The sequence below is a fragment of the Hyaena hyaena genome, unplaced genomic scaffold (assembly GCF_003009895.1).
Source record: "Hyaena hyaena isolate Hyena2069 unplaced genomic scaffold, ASM300989v1 scaffold_228, whole genome shotgun sequence".
NCBI lineage: Eukaryota > Metazoa > Chordata > Mammalia > Carnivora > Hyaenidae > Hyaena > Hyaena hyaena.
The window spans coordinates 1,522,117-1,537,579 of NW_024080860.1; the positions used below are offsets into that span (position 1 = coordinate 1,522,117).

The 15,463-nt window shown below is 50.2% G+C and overlaps 1 protein-coding gene across 8 annotated transcripts in view; it reads right to left on the bottom strand.

Moving 5' to 3' along the window:
- The window catches only part of CUX1 (cut like homeobox 1), a 364,880-nt gene that overhangs the window by 183,613 nt on the left and 165,804 nt on the right, over positions 1 to 15,463 (bottom strand). The window lies entirely within an intron of this gene.

Consider the following 15,463-nt stretch of genomic DNA (forward strand, 5'->3'; position numbering starts at 1 on the left):
CCCATGAGGGGCTTTGCTCTGACAGGGCGGAGTCTGCTTGGGATTCTGTCTCCCTCCCTCTCTTCCCCTCCCCTGCTCACTCTCATCTCTCTCATAGACAGGCAGGTAGATAAAATGAATGAATGAATGAGTGAGGTGGGGAAGGAGAAATCCCAAGGTCTTTTGGCAGAAGTGGGTCTCTCAGAGATCTCTGGCCAGGGTGACTGGTGGCTGGCTGGTCACCGGCCCTGAGATGGGAAACAGAGATGTGGATCTTTGGGTGTCTGTGGGGAGGTTATATAAGTTTCTAAGAGGTCAAAGGGAAACTCCCGGGAGGCCTGATATTGGGAAAGGCCCAAAGACGGAGATTTGGAGCCATCAGCCCCTCCATGGCCAGATGGGGTTAAGCAGGGACGGGACAGGTGGGCAGTGAGAGCCCTAGAGGGCTGCAGCTGAATCCGGGGAGAGCAGTGGTATTTAGGAGATGGAGGGATCTGGAGAATTCTATGATCGATAACTAGATGTGGCATCTGCAGGACAGATTTTCCACGACACAGAGCAGATGAAAGGACCCACTCAAGGTCACACTGGTAAAAGGTGATGTCAGGAGTCAAATCCTGATACATCTGGTTCCAAAATCTGTGGTTTGTCTGCTCAGTTTTCTCTGAAGCTCTAAGCCTCCTCCCCAGGAAGGAGCCGCTGCAGGCCTGGGGTGGGAGGGTGGGGGGGCAGGGGCGGGGACACAGAAGTCAGGACACAGAGTGAGGGGGGGAAGGAGAGGTGCAGGTGCCCAGAGCCCTGGAGGCCGCCCCCACCCCCCTCCAGGTGCCAGGGCCACAGTGGCAGCGGACCAGTGTGACAACTATGGAGTCCTGCCAGCCAGGCTTCTGGGTCCCTCGAGCCCGCAGGGGACACGCCCATGCTCTAAGGGAGGCAGCACCTATCGGCTACTTTTCACAAGAACACACGCTCAGAGGTCTGCCCCAGGGGGATGCCGGGCCCAGTGCCTCCAGGTCAGACTCGCCCTTCCAAGTCCCTGGACTCCAGCGGTCACAGGCCTGCTCATGAAAGGCGCTGGAGTCCGGAAGTGGAGGGGTTCCCGGGGGTGCATGGCTCTGTCCCGGGAAGGTAGGAGCTCCTGTCCCCTACAGCCCTAGGGAACAATCCTTTCTCTTCTACACACGCTGTGAGCGACCAGCTGGAGGACAAAGCATCATCTCACGGGTCTCCCCCATCTTCTCCTACTTTTGGACCAAATTTAAGACACTTCACAAGTTTTCTAGAATAAGCACTGACTTTAGAGTCGCACGGTGGAGTTCAAGTCTCCGCTCTGAGGCCAGCAAGCTGTGTGGCATCAAGCAAGTTACTTGACTTCTCTGGGCCCACTTTCTCCTCTCTACAGAAGTGTGCATAAAACCTCTCAGGGCTGTACTGCTGTGCAGATTAAATCAGATAATGGACATGAAGCTTCCAGCAAATAGCTGGAGCTGATGAGATGCTCTCTCCTTCCACTCCCTCCTCTCCCCGAGGGCTGCGCTCAGAGTCCACGGGCTTCAGAGGAACTTCTTCTCCAGGCCACCCTCCCTTCCCACTAGAGAGCTCGGCTGGTGTGCCTTCCCGGGTGGGCCCCTTTCTGCCACTCTGGGTCCGCACGATGGCAGGGGATGAGGCTGAAGAACAGCCCCCAGCAGTGACCGAACGAGGGGGTCCCCAGTGAGCAGGGGGACTGGGAGGTCACTGGGCCACTTGGCTGACTTGCCTCTTCCTGGCTGGCAACTTGGAAAGCTCTGGAAGTCGAAGTTAGATGAAGCAGTGGTTCATGCCCCCTTCCATGGCGGGGAGTGGAATAAGTATCCGCCCGAGTCCAAACACCTGGGTTCCAACCTGTAACCTTGCTCAGGCCACTCACGACCTCAACAATTATGGTGACGCCTCTCTGTGCAGGTGGTTCACAAGTGTGTGGCTGACATTCACCGCAGGGGTGGGCTCCCGCCATCTGGGAATACTTGCTAGAGACAGTGAGTATTCAGTGACAAGAGGGTGGCACATGGCTAGGCATAATGAGGCTCCAGGGAGCCACGGATCCCAGGACAGGTGGGACCAAGAGACGGTGAAAGAGGCATCAAGGGTGTGGAGATGGGGGTGGGGGGCAGGGCACAGACCTCACCTCCAAGCGCCCATGCTGCTCCTCAAGCTCATGGCCACCCTCCTGTCCTGTGGCTCAGGTTGGCTATAACCTAGCACAGGGCGGTGGGTAAGGCCATGTGAGATGGTGGAAATGGGAATTTATAGACATAAAATGCTGCACAAATGATTATCAGCAAAGGGAGCAGTGGCGCGGTCTGTAATAAATAGATAAATAGCAAAGGGAGACACGGCACGCAGACCGCCCCACATGCAGGCAGCAGACTAGTCTGAGCTCTCAGCTGGCATCAGCGTCCCCAAACTCCCTCCCGGGGCCCCGCACACACCTTCACAGTCCTCTTGCCCATCTGGTCCTTGGTGTCAGTTTCATTTAAGAAATTACTGCATTAAATTGATGGAACATTAGTAAAACCTAATTACCATCCTGACTGAGTTTTTCCAAGGGAAGAGAGCTCTGCAGAAAATAAAATACCCTAATAAGTTAAATTCCACAGTATTCAAATAAATACTATATGACTATTACAAGTTGGATAATTTTAGTCCAGGAAAAAAAAATTAGACAAATACTACTTCTAATCATCATTCAAAGCAATTCCCCTCAATCCTTCACATTTATTATGAGGAAAAAGAGGCAGTGAGAGGTCTACTGCCTTGGTGAAAAGTCAAGGTCACTGGTAAGTCAGGCCTCAAACCCAGGCCTTGTAACTCTGGGCCCTTATCTTCATATCACAGCTGCCTCCTGGTGTCACATGATTCCCTGCAAAGTTCTGGGAGTGTAAGCAGACAGAACAGGGCCTCTTTTATGGACAGAGAATGCTTCTGATTTATACACTGGGGGTGTTAACTCTCCATCTCTCCATCCATCCACTTGCTCATCCATCCACCCACCCATCCACCCATTCATCCATCCACTTGGTCAACTATCCATCCAACTCATGCATCCACCCATCTATGCACCCACCCACCCATCCATCCACTTGCTCATTTATCCAACCATCCATCCATCCACCCACCTGTCCATCCACCTGCTGTCTATCTATCCATCTGCCTATCCACCCATCCATCCATCCACCTGTACATATCCACCCATCTGTCTATCAACTTGCTCATCCATCCATCCACCCATCCATCCATCCATCTATCCATCCATCCATCTGTCCATCCACTTGCTCATCCATCCATCCACCCATCCTTGGTTTACAATCTGCCATGTGAGGACATAGAACCTGCTCAACTTCGAAGCACCATGAAAGCAGCTTAATTACCTACAACTAGGGACCACAGCCTACTTCAGGTCCCGCCTGGCAGAGAGTAGGTGTTCAATAAGTACTAACTGAATGATAGAACAAATAAGTAAACCCTGTCCTCCAGAAGCTTACAGTCCAGAAGGGGAGACTGACATAAAGAGTGTGACACGAGTCAGCATGACCATGGTCACCTCCTGGCTGCGAACAGAGCGGTGGGGCAGCTGAGGAAGTGGCCTCTGCCAAGGTGACCCCACTCAGCTGGCAACACAACCACCCTGGTGGCTCCATCAGCAGGGGCTCCCTGACGCAGAGCCTGTCTCCCCAGCTGTCGAGGAACAGAGGTGCAGTGGGCGAGTCCTGGGGCTCCCTCTGGGCATTGGCACTGGTCCCTTCAGTGCATGGGACCTCGAATTCTTGACCTGTGACCCTCTGGTCTCTAGTGGCTCCGGAGCCAACACAGCATTTTCCTCTCTTATTCTAGAGCTATTTGACTGTCCCTTTTTCCATGTCAGCTCAGTTCATCCGAGTTCAACCAATGCTTCCCGGGGACCCGCCATGTGCCAGGCTCGGAGAGACCAGAACATCCAAGTCCTTTTTCAGGAGCAAGGTCTGCTGGTGAAGCCTGCGGAGGGGCCCCGAGTTCGTGGGGCAGTGGGTGCTATCTACGGGCCTCCGGCAGAGACAGATGAGAGCTGAGGAGGGCCCACCATACGCGGGTCCGCTCTGGAAACATCCAAGACTCGACCGATGGTTGCCGAGAGGATGTTAAAAATAATTATCCACTGAAAATATTAGATTTGCTCTGGATTGTTCATTACATACAATGGCTTAATAGGACTTTTATTGAATAGCTGCAGAGCTCTGGGCCGAAATCAATTTGCCATACACTCGGAGTTTTGATGTATGCTGTTGACTTCCACAACACAGAGCAATTTGTAATAGCTTTGGCTCACTGTTGTTTTCAAAGCTCCTGCTACATCACAAGCATTTATTTCTGACCACAAAATTACATTTATTCAACAGAAAGCAGCTCCGGGTCTTTAAGAGGTTAACTTCTGGAGTGCTTGGCGGCGGTCCAGCCCCGGCGGAGGGGTGGCGCTGGCGCAGAGGCCCGCGCGGTGGCGGCAGCGCCGGGCGGGCGGCCGTGATTAATGGTCTGCTGAGTGCGCCCCTTTCCACATGCACACAGCTCGCTCCCCTGCTTCCATAGATCACGGGCTTAGCCTCAACATATCTGACTGAAATTGAATTTGGCTTCTCTCTCAACCGTTCATTTCCTATGTTAGGCAAGGTTATATCCTTTTCTGCATGAGCAGAACCAAACCAGCTGCAGCTTCGGAGGGGAAAATGTGTTTTCAATTAGGAAGCTGGCCTGCATATTGAACCACAGCCCCGCTGCTCCCCTAATTGAGCCGTCATGGAGGGAGCCTCAAGGAAGACACCGTGTGCCCCAGGCCTTCGGACTGCGCTGTGAGGTAATTAAAACACTGTCGCCGTCACCACCACGGCCACAGCCACCAACGCACGTGAAAAGGCCTACAAGTCTGACGATGGCCACGTTGGGTGAGAAACAAGTTCCCCCCGGGGGAAAGGGGACAGCCAGAGCCCACCAGTGTCCTTGGGGGTGCCTGGGGTGTTCCACTCTCACCTCTTGGGGACACCAGGTCCCAACTCACAGATGGCCCTGCTGCCTCCCAGAGAGGAGAAGCGGCCTTGCTGTTCCTGTGGGTCCCTTAGGAAGCTGGCGGGGAGCCTGGCGCATGGCCCTCGAGGAGTACTTAGTAACCGGGGAGGACACGGGAGGGTGAGGAATTCAGCAGAGATGTCTTTCTAAGCCAGGCCAGCAGGGAAAGGAAGAGGGTATGAAGTCGAAGAGAAGGTGCAGGCCCTCGAAGGAAAAAGGCAGGAACTCAGGCTGGGACGGCAGGAAAAGGAACGAAGAACGCAGACGCTCAAGTCTTCGAGGATGGACGTGGTGTAGGTGAGGAACCGCGGAAAGTTCTAACAGCCGAGGCCGTGACTTTAGGAGAAGGCCAGAGGCGGGAAACCACAATGGCATGTTTGGGGACAGGAGACAGACCAGTCTGGCCAGAGCAGAAGCCAGGGACCGAAAGCCTGGCAAGACTGAAAGCCGAATCATGGAGCCCCCTACCCGCCAGTGTCAGGTGCTCAAGCGGGCAGAGCCACAGAATGCTGGCCTACAGAGAAAGCGTACGTGCGGGGAGCCAAGCCCGTGGTGCCAGCAGGTGGCTGCGCAGGAGACCCAGCTGTGGACTTCATCAAATTCCAGCGTCTCAGGCCCTGCCCTGGGCAGCTGAATCGGAACTTCGGGGTGGGAGGAGCCCAGGAAGCAGAAGTTTTGGGAACACGCGGGTGAGTCTCATGCAGGTTGCTGGTCCCTCTGAGGACCAACCTGAGGACCCCGAAGTCTGGTCCAACTTTCTGACAGAATCCTGCCCACGACACTCAGTGCCGCACTTGCTAAGTGTAGGCATGACAGGGCCCTGAAGGATGAACGGGTAAGAGCTGACCACCTCCCTGACCTTGGTCCTCTGGCCCTGTGACAGGAAACACACTCTCTTAGATGACAGCTCGTTCCATTTTTGAGCAGCTCTAACTGCTGACAAATGTCCTCTTCTGTTCTGCTGATGAGAGTCAACCCAAGTGTTAGTCCACTGAGTCAAAGTGGACTTCAGAGCTACGGGGCTTCTTGCTGACTATCTTGCTCACCCACTCAGTTTACAGACAAGCAAAGTCAGGCGGAAGGAGGCCTGGGAGCTGTCCGAGGTCACAGGAGAGTGAGCGGCAGTGCCCGGGGCCAGCTCCCAGGTCCTTCCAACTCCCTGTGAAACGTTCTTTGGAATAAGGTACTTGGACGTCCTGGCTTTATTTAGACACGGCCTTTAGCTCCGAACACTTACGTACGAAACAGGGCAACAGACACTGGCCTAGAGAGTGTCCTAAGCTCTGAGTTCCTCTGAACGAATTCAATGAATATTCGACCACCGTTAATCCATTTCATCTCCAGGTTGATTACAATCTGCCAAATGGTTTGCAAGTGTGTTCAGGGGCATCTGAATACTCTGGCCTGCCTTCCTCCCTCGTTCCCAACACCCACTGCCCTTATCGAAAACTGGGGAGGGTGACTGAGATGATGGAGGGCAGAAGGTGTCCCCTCCCCGTTCCCCGAGCAGTATAACAGTCCCAAAATGGGTCCTGGCCCTGCCAGGATCACCCGTGCGACTCTGGGTGGGCACTTTGTCTCTCTGGGCATGGCTTTGCCATCTGTGAAATAAGGACACTGCTGCCCCTCAGCCTCATGCATCCAATAGACACCTACTGTGTGCTTGCTAGGGCCAGGCAGGGTCTACAAGAGGCCAGGCAGACACAGAAAGTCCAGAGAGAGTCGTAGACACAGACAAACCCACGAAGACAATGAGAAAAGCACTCTGGACCAAGGGACAAGTGCTACAAGAGGAAGGGTGAGAACGTCCTGGCTGGCACTGGCGGTCAGAGACCTCTAGACGGCATGACATCTGAAGCGAGCACCAAAAAGGGAGGAAGAGGGGGCCGGGCGGAGGGCAGGCCGTAGGCAGGCCGGGCACCCTGAGGCTGAGGTCAGGGTTCTGTGTTTGCCTCAAGGGCACTGGAGCTACAGAAGGGCAGTAAGCAGAAAGTGACGCGCTCCCGGCAGACGGGCGAAGGTGGGGGTGGAGCGGGCAGGGGCTGGAACAGAGACCAGTGGTCTCGGTGACAAGCGACGGCTTCGGACAGGCTGTGGGTAGTAGGGAGGGCAAGATGCAGGCAGAGGAGGACACTGGGAGGAAGGATGGTGAGTGGGGCGGATGGGAGGCAGTGGACGTCTTAGATTTCTGGCCAAGGCTGCCAAGCAAACTGCAGAGCCATCCTCGAGGAGGGAAGGGGGCAGCGGGAGACCCCAGCAGGTACGGGAGCGATACACGAGGGGGCTGTGGGCTCAGAGTCTTTTCCTACAGAATACCTAAGTGGTTAAGGTGCAGGAGGCAGTCTCGTGAGCCTGGAGCACAAAGCAGAAGACCGAGTTAGAGAGAGACATGTGAGTTTCCAGCGGACGGGTCCCAGGAGATTATATAGCACAGGACACTATCACTCAGAGGTCTGAATGCAAAGGAGCTGCCCGAGAAGACTAAAAATCAATAGCCAGAGAAGTAGACAGAAAATCCGGAAGACAGAATATCAGGGGATGTCAAAAGAAGGGAACACATGGAGAGGAACTGCAAGGAGACCCGCGTGTCCCTGACGTGATGAGACAGTCGAGGACTACAGGGGTCCAGGGAGAGGGGACAGACTCCAGACAGGGGTGGGTCCAAGAGAAATGGGCATACACGGGGGTGGAGACAGCTCTCTGGAGAAGTCTGGCCAACAAGTCTGGGAGACGGGGGCGCCTGGGGGGCTCAGTCGGTTAAGCACCTGACTCTTGATTTCGGCTCAGGTCACGATCTCACGGTTTATGAGAGTTGGAGCCCTGCATTGGGCTTCGCGTTCACAGTGCGGAGCCTGCTTGAGATACTCTCCCCCCCTCAACCGCCCCATCCCTGCTCGCACTCTCTGTCTCTCTCAAAATAAATAAACTTAAAAAAAAAAAAAAAGAAACAAAGAAGAAGGAGGCTTGGGGACAAGGAAGCCACTCGCCCACTCAATCTCAAGATGGAACATACTAGTGCTTACAGAATGCAGATGAGCAGAGACTGAAGACCCAGGACGGGGTTCCCTGCAGGGCTGTGGCTCCTGAGAGGGCAAGAGGGGAGGGCTCCAGAGCCCACATGGAGGGACTGGCATGTGAGGAAGGGGCGGAGCCTTCCCAGTGCTGTCAAGACGGGGTGAGTGCATGCTAGGAAAGCACCCAGCACCCAGCACTTGGCCTTGCTTGGGGTCCCACAAATGTCATTCTGAACACTATTCACAGCTGCGCTTTCCACCTCGGCCTTCCCAGGTGCACAGCCTCCCCAGAAGCAACCACTTGCCAGGAGAGGAAAATTCATCGTGGTCGAATTGCAAAGGGAAGGGAGGGTACTTGGTTCTTCCCGTGCAAAAATATAATCATGTAGCTACCGCCTTCTGAGGGCGATTATTTTGTTTCCGAAAAAACAGCTCACACTTATAAAAGAATACATCAGGTATAATTAACAAAACGAGCACCTGGGGGTAGGGACGCTTCCGTGACCTTTGAAACGTCGTCTATGCCTGGCTCTGATAACCTCTATTCTGAATTTCCTGTTTAACTCTTCCTTTACAGTTTCCTTATGTCATAAACATACACACGGACCCCTAAACGGCGTCGGCGCGGTAGTGCACGTTTCCAAGCCGTGAATTCTCCCTTGCTGGGCTGTACTCCATCACATGAATGTACCGCGCTTTACGTAATTCCTTCTACTGCTGCTGGAAAGTGGGTTGTATCTGCCTGCTTACTCATTGCGAACACTCGTGAACTTGCTTCCTGGGGCCCACGTTTCAGCTCATTTAGGACATATTCTTAGGAGTGGAATTGCTGCGTCAAGGTGAATGTGCTTCATAAGCTTCAGTATCTGACGGCAGACTGGTCTGCAGAACGGCTACCAATTTACACTCCCATCTCTATCTTGAGTTTTGGAGTTTGGCCAACCTGGCAGATAGGAGAATGCTGCGATTAAATCCTTTGAATTTGCGTTTCCCCGTTTACGAGGCTGGGCATCTTTTCCTATACTTAGTGACCATTCTCATTTTCTCCTCTGAGGATGCTGTTCATGGCTTTTGCCCCCTTTTCTTAGGTCTTTTTCTTACTAATAGGCAAAATTTTTAAATGTTCTCTGAATACTAATCCTTTGCTATCTATGTGTGTGGGAGTTGTCTCCTCTTGGTTTGTGACTCAAGGCCAAGGGTACCCCCTCCCCCACCCATGACCTGTCCACAGTCTGGCCCTGGGGAGAGCACTGTTTGTGTCACAGACACTTGGTCTTTACTACGAAAAAGATTCAGGTGAGTCTGAATCTTTATTACAAGTTTCCAACAGATACCGTAAAATGTCTTCAGAAGGGGAACATTTCCCTACACGGTTTGTGGGTTCGAGCCGGTGTGGATGTCTCAGAGCCAGGTGCCTGCTTCAGATTCTGTGTCTCCTTCTCTTTCTGCCCTCCCCCACTCACTCACTCTCTCTCTTAAAAATAAACAAACATTAAAAAATTAAAAACTGACAAACTTTTATACTAAAATTTTATTTATTTACTTACTGTTTATTTTTTTAATGGTGAAAGACCAGGTGTTGTCTCTTTTATTTTTTTCTTTCATAGTTTATTTAGACTAAAATTTTAATGCGGTTAAATATAACAATTTCTTCCTTTATGGTTTCTTATTTAACAAATCCTTCCCAACGCAGTCATCATAATCTGTATTTTCTTCCAAAAGGTGTAAAGTGTTGCCTTAAGTCTTCATCTGTATTTTGCATATGGTGTGAGGTACGGATCCAATCTCAATTCCAAAAAGGTAACCAATTGTTGGGGGACCATTACTGGGAAATCTACCCTTTCCTCACCAATCTACAGTCCCAGCTCTGCAATACTTAAGCTTCTATGTATCCAGATGCCAGTTCCTGATCTTTTATTATGAATCGTTACTACACTTATGTTTACACCTGTGCTACTCACTGTAGCTTTTATCATCTGGCAGGGCAAAGCCTCCATTTTGTTCTTTTTTAAAAAAAATGTTTATTGATTTTTGAGAGAGAGAGAGAGAGAGAGAGAGAGAGAGAGGTGGGGGGCAGAGAGAGAGAGAGACAGGATCTGAAGCAGGCTCCATGCTGACGGCAGAGAGCCCGATGCCAGGCTTGAGCTCATGAACCGTGAGATCATGACCTGAGCTGAAGTCAGGCGCTTAACCGACTGAGCCACCCAGGCGGCCCACCTTGTTCTTATTTAATACTACCGTCACCATTACTGATCCCTTGCTCTTCCTTATCGCTTCTGGGATCAGTTTTTCAAGTTTTCTGAAAAATGCTATTGGACCTTTGATTGGAATTACAATGACTCCCTCTAATCGACTTGAGGGAAATTGATTATCTTTAATAATAGTGGGAATTTCTATCCTTGAGTACTTTCTCTCTTTCCATTTAAGTCCTCTTTAATGTCTTTTAATATAAATGATCTACTTCTCTCCAGGAAGAGTTAACTCCTATGCACTGTTATCTTCATTTCTAGGTAGTCTTTATTTTTTGTTGCTAACTCTAGTTGTATCCTTTCTCAGTTTGCTGTCGATGTAGATGTTGTTACTTTTGCATATTAATTTTGCATTTAGCAACGTTATTTAACAATTGAGGCTCACTTGGAAAATGACAGTTTTGTTCCTTGTGTGACAATACTGGATCCTTTTCTTGTCTTCCATGCCAGCTAAGACTTCCAGTACAATGTTAAATAAAAGTAGCAATAGTATGCTTTCTTTTCTTGCTCCCAATTTCTAGGGGAATTTTTTTAATATCAGAGCTTAATGATTGACATAGGCTTTTGGCAAAAACTTTTCCCCAGATTAAAGACGTTCTCCTATATATCAGTTGACTGGTAGTTTTGTTTTTTTTTTTAAATCATGAATCGATGCTGAATTTTATCAAATTCTTTTCCTGTAACTATTAACATGATTTTTTCTTTGAGCTGCTAATGACATTAATATACATTACTAAATTTTTCTAACGTTAAACCAAACAGCATTCTTGAGATACACAGAGCTCAACGGATTCCATTGGTGAATACGCTTTTAAGGGCTTCTGGATATCTATTTACAAATACAATGGACTTTGATTTTCCTTTTCTTGTACTATTCTTTATTGGTTTGGGTATCAAGGTGACGCTAGCTTCACAAAAAAAGTTAGGAAGTGTTCTTTTTGTAGTTTCTAAAGGAGCCTGCAAAAGATTAGAATGTGTCTGTTTTATGAGGGATGGACAGGACTCTCCCTAAAAGCGCCCATACCTGATGGAAATACTGCTGTAATAGTTATAGGGCTACTCAAGGTTTCTTGTTTTGTTTTGTTTTGTTTTATTTATTTCTAGGAGAGAGAGAGAGAGAGAGAGAGACAGTGTGAGCAGGGGAGGGTCAGAGAGAGAGGGAGTCACAGACTGAAACAGGCTCCAGGCTCTGAGCTGGCAGTCACCACAGAGCCCGACGCGGGGCTCGAACCCACGAACCGCGAGATCATGACCTAAGCGAAAGTCGGACGCTTAACCGACTAAGCCACCCAGGCGCCCCAGGCTACTCAAGGTTTCTATTTCTTTGATCAGCTTTGGTGCATTCTAGTATTCCAGAAATGTGTCCATTTGGTCAAGGTTTTAAAATGTTATTGGCATGAAATTGATTGTAATATTCCCTTACTGTCTTTTGAATTATCTGCTACAGCTGCAATAGTATCCCTGTTTCCATCACTAACCTTTTCTTTCTTGATTAGGAAGAAAGGTGGGTTGTCTACTGTAGTAGCCTCTTTGGGCTGTTTTTCCCTTTGGTCATTTCCTCTTATTATTATTATTATTATATTTTTATTATTATTTATATTTGTTATTTCCTTCTTCCTGTTTTCTTTGAGTTTATTCTATTGTACTTTTCTAACTTTTTAAGCTGGGCACTGAGCTCATAAATTTTCAGTCTTTCATTTCCTCTCTGATGTAAGTACCTAAGTTATTTCCTAGGAAGATTTTCTTCTCTGAGAACACTGAGCTTAAGCAAGAGGAGTTAGGGTCTAAGGCAACTGCTTCCCCACTCAAACTTTTATATACGAGGACCCCCATCAGGGAGCAAAGCAAGGGGAAGGGGAGACAAGTTACGAGACTTCACACTTTCCTAAAGACTGGGTCACTTCACCGAAGGGACTGTCTGAAATTACGAGACTAAAATAAGTCTTAAACTGGATCGACCATCTAAGTTATTCCCCTTCCCAACACTGATCTGTAGGCCAGGCTCGTGAAACACACAAATTAAGGTATAGCAGTCAATCAGTCAAATTTCAGGGCGTTAAATGTGAGGACTTTGTTATAATAACTTTGAGTTACCATTACGACCCATAGTATTCCCTACTACTCAATCAGCTGTATAAATACAGTTATTTACTAGTTTCTTTTTCCTTTTCTTTTTTTTAAGTTTATTCATTCATTTTGAGAGAAAGGGAGAATGTACCAGGGAGAGGCAGGGGAGGGCGGAAGAGAGAGGAGAGAGAATCCCAAGGAGGCTCTGGGCCGTCAGTGTGGAGCCCAACATGGGGCTCGATCCCACAAACTGTGAGATCATGACCTGAGCCAAAATCAAGAGTTGGACGCTTTACTGAGCCACCCAGGCGCCCCCAGTTTCTTTTAAAGGTATTTTCCAAACAGCCTTTCTGGCGTCCCTTTCTCCTAATTAATACAACACAACCTGCTGCGGGGATGGAGACAAAATGTTTTAAAAACCACCTCCGAAGGAACCTCACGGGCTCATTTATTCCATAGCCATTTTTGAGAGCCTTAAAACTTTTCAGTTCCTGCTGTGCCTGGCACTGGGAAACAGCAACCCACGAGCCCAGGCGCACATTTCACAGGCTAATGAGAACAAGACAAAGGTTCAGGCGTTGCTTAGGCATGACGCCAAATGTGTCACAAGCCGTGTGGGTGCAAGGGGAGCGCATGGTAGAGGGGCCTGGCCTGTCATTTGGGGCTCGGGAAACACCTTCCTTAAGGAAGTGGCGCCCACACTGAAGGGAGGCAGCAGGCGCGGAAGCAGTCTGGCCCGTGCCAAGGCCCGGAGGCTGGCAAGGATGCCCCAAGCTCCAGGGCCTGACGGGAACTCAGAATGGTGGGTACCCAGCAATCAGGAGTGAGAAGGCTCTAGAAAGACAAGTGGCTGCCCCAGCATGCGGGTCTCATCAGCCACGGGAAGGAAGGTGCCCGATTTACACTGAGAACCACCAGGAAGCGCTGTAGGGGGTGCACGGTACCCAGCCAAGCTAACGGCTCCCAGGATGGTCCAATGCATTACGGATGCGCGAATTTCCTGCTGTCTGAACACTTTATCTCGTTCTTTGTTTTTGCTTTTTTTTCTTTTGGGGCTCTCCAACAGCGAAGTCATCTACACAAATTCAAAGGCAAAGAACATTTTCTCACCGACACCATACGCGGGTCCAGGGGAAACTCCAGCACTTGGGGATAAACTCAAAGAATGTGTCCAATGAATAAATCTGCGTGCGGTGGACACTGACAAAGGATACGAAAGAAGCCTCTGACTGGAGAAGGCGGTTCTTTAGAAACACAAGCCAGTGGGTCTCGCCCCATCGAAGCACCAGGACCCGCTGCCCTCCGGCCTCTCTCCTCAGAAAACTGACCTTGCCTGTGCGGTCCCCGTCCATAGCTGCCCTCTATCAGGCAAGTTCTTTCTTCAGAAACAAGTAGGATTTAGCCCTTTCTGCTCAAATTAGCTTACTAGAAAGCACAGATTATTTCATATAAACAGAGCAATTAGCAGAGGCTTGGTAAATATTAGCGGTGCTATAAAAATGTTTATTTTTCCAATAGCCTTTTAAAAAACAGGCAGATAAGAAATCTGGATGTCTCTCAGGCATTTCAAAGTTAATATATCCAGAACCACAGCCATTACCCCATTCAGAATGTGGGGTGATCTGTAATAAGTGTGTTAAATTCTCTTTAAGAAAATTTTTTTTAATGTTGGTTTTATTTTTGAGAGAGAGTGAGTGACAGCCAGGAGAAGGAAGGGGCAGAGAGAGAGGGAGACGCAGAATCTTCAGGCTCCAGGCTCTCCAGGCTCTGAGCTGTCCCGATGCGGGACTTGAACTCACGAACCCCAAGATCATGACCTGAGCTGAAGTCAGATGCTTAACCGACTGAGCCACCCAGGCGCCCTAAGTGTGTTAAACTCTTAAAAGTCATGTATGTATGTATGTATTTGTAAGTATATGTGTATATGTATCTGATGTACCCTCACACACACACGCACACGCACACACACCCATCCCCAAGTGCAATGCATGAACCTGACCGAACCCCAGGTCAGGGGCAGGGCAGTTATAAAAGACATTTTGGGAACAGCTGATTTGGTTTGGGATTGATTTGGGACCAAATGTGAGGTATCATGGAGTGTTACTTTCCCGCGTGTGTTGCTCAGGGTTACTGTGCTAATACCCAGGAAAAACCTCACGTTTAGGAGACACGAGCATGCGTGTTTTTAGGGGCACAGAGCCGGGCTATCTGCAAGCTCGCTTTCAAATGTTGAGCCGAAGGGCAGGGGGAGTAAATGGGGCAAAAAGGCAGCAAGCGCCAACCTTTCCATTTTTAGGCAGGTTTGGAATTTTTCAGCAAGCAAGAAAACCAGGCAGACACCCCAAAACTGAGCTGCTGCGGCTGCAGAAACACTCGCCGCTGGGCCCCATGAAAGCTGCTGAACAGGTAAGGGGAGAGATCAGATCGATGCAAATCTGAGGAAAGGCAGTTTTTGTCTTTCCAGCCCGGGGACAGTGCTATCCCCTGAGCCTCAGGGAGCCGAGCCCGGAGACAATGAGCAGAGACGGGCCTCGGCCGTGTCCCTCCCCCCGAGACCTTTGGCGCCCGCTGCCTACCGCACGGCTCCCCTGCCCTCTGCTGTCACCTGAGGAATCCACCCAGTGGCAGGCCACCCGCCCCCCCCCCCATGCCCTTAACACCTGAACCTGCCATCTCACTCACGCAGGTCCCGCCCCCTTGTACTCTAGGCCTCAGGAGGTTGCAACAAAAGAGAATCCCCAAGATCCTACCAATCTGGGTTCTTTGGAGGGCTTTGCACAGTCTTGTCCCCTCTGCTCAGGATTATTCCTGCTGCCATCACTCCAACGGGAGCAGCGAAAAGCCGGGAACGGGAAACTCCACAACCAGGACAAAACTCCTGGCGCTCGAAGATTCACCAAGACCACACAAAGGGCTGAGAAGGGGCTGGCGCGTCACCCACCGCAGCCACTCGCATCCGTAAGGACCGGCCGCCATCTTGCCCAACGGCGCGGTCCCTCTCTGAAAGGACCCAATAGAAAGCCCTTCCTTATACTGAGTCCAAACTGACTCCTCACGGCTTTGCCTGCTGTTCTTTGT